This window comes from Colias croceus, chromosome 1 (genome assembly GCF_905220415.1).
Source record: "Colias croceus chromosome 1, ilColCroc2.1".
Taxonomy (NCBI): Eukaryota; Metazoa; Arthropoda; class Insecta; order Lepidoptera; family Pieridae; genus Colias; species Colias croceus.
The window spans coordinates 7008451-7010284 of NC_059537.1; positions in this window are offsets into that span (position 1 = coordinate 7008451).

Consider the following 1834-nt stretch of genomic DNA (forward strand, 5'->3'; position numbering starts at 1 on the left):
AGCGAAATTACCATCTTTCGGACTTCCTGCAAGGTTATGCGATTGGGTTGCCAGCTTCCTGGAAGAGAGGAGCATTAAGGTCGTTATCGACGGTTCTTGCTCTAAGCCTCTTCATGTGAACGCTGGTGTCCCACAAGGCTGCGTGCTATCTCCTACACTGTTCCTTCTGCATATCAATGATTTGTTACAAATCAGCAACATTCATTGCTATGCAGACAACAGTACGGGGGATGCTCTTTATCCCGGCCGTGCAAACACCTCAAAGGAAAGCCTCAATGAGAGTCGAAACAAACTTTATATCGCCGAAAATCGGAATCCTCGGAGTTGAAATCTCGAGTGACGTTCAATTCCGCAGTCATTTGGAAGCGAAAGCTAAATTAGCCTCGAAAAAACTTGGTGTGCTCAGTAGATCGAGACAGTACTTCAAGCCGGCCCACCGACTTCAGCTGTACAAGGCTCAGGCGCGACCGCATATGGAGTACTGTTCTCATCTCTGGGCCGGAGCCCCACAGTATCAACTCCTTCTACTTGACCGCATCCAACGTCGAGCAGCTCGAATTGTCGATGACCGTAGGCTTTCCGATAGGCTCGATCCACTGTCAGTGCGGAGAGACGTTGCGTCTCTCTGTATACTGTACAGAATCTACTACGGGGAGTGCTCTGAGGAATTGTTCCACCTTATACCAGCCGCACAGTTACACCACCGGACCACACGCCGTAAAAACCAGTTCCATCCGCACTATCTGGATGGTTGGCGCTCCACCACTGTCCGCTTTACCCGTAACTTCCTTCCGCGTACGGTGAAACTGTGGAACGATCTGCCACCTGCGATGTTCCCGAACAACTACGACATTGGGGCCTTCAAGAAAAGAGCTTATTTGTACATTAAAGGCCGGCAAAGCACTCCTTGTGTTACAAGTGTTTATGGGCGGTGGTGACCACTTAACATCAGGTGGCCCACCTGCTCCTTTGCTTGCTCTGACATAAAAAAAAAATACCTTTGTTATTTTTAAGTTAATTTGAGCTCGGCTATGTAAGAGCCATTCGTCGGAGATGCTTTTTTATTTTGTTTTTGATTTTGTGATACTTATGTTATGTGCTATTAATACGTCAAATAAAGACTGATTTGATAAATATTGATGTCTTCTAATTATTTACATCCCTAAAGCAAAATTTGGGGCAAAGCAAGTTTCAGTATCTTATGCAAAATATTTCCGTTAAAAAATTTAACTTTATACAGTTTTGCATACTGTTAATTTTTATTCGGTAGCTCCTTACACAGTATTTACCTATATTTTTTCCCTAAAACTTTTTTGCTTGTGACATTTTTCTTCGATGTATATAACATTTAAATTAGAATTACGTCATTTATGCTCAAGCAAAAAATTCAAGTATTTACACTTATGCCATTTTTCCTGTTTACAAAATAAAAACCATTTGAGGATAAGCGACAGTAAATTGTATTTTGCGCTATATAATGGAAAAATAAAAACGTCATTTAATAAGTACTAAATTCAATGCTATATTGTATACATCTCCAGCTTTTTGGGGTCTATACAATTTTTTTTATGAATTTTTTTTTTATATTTTTCACTTTAAACCACTCTCATGAACAATTTTATAGGTGGCGGTTATCCTTTATTGGCTGTAAAGCATCGATATGTTGGTACTGAAACTGATGAATCTGAATATAACAATACCTATCATATCTAAAACATTTCCGTATAATATTATGTTTATTCTGATTTCTGACACAATTAGTAAGGAGACGCTACCTATATAACGTTGCTCTATATAGAGATAATGAGATTGGTTGTCGTCGTTTTTATTTATT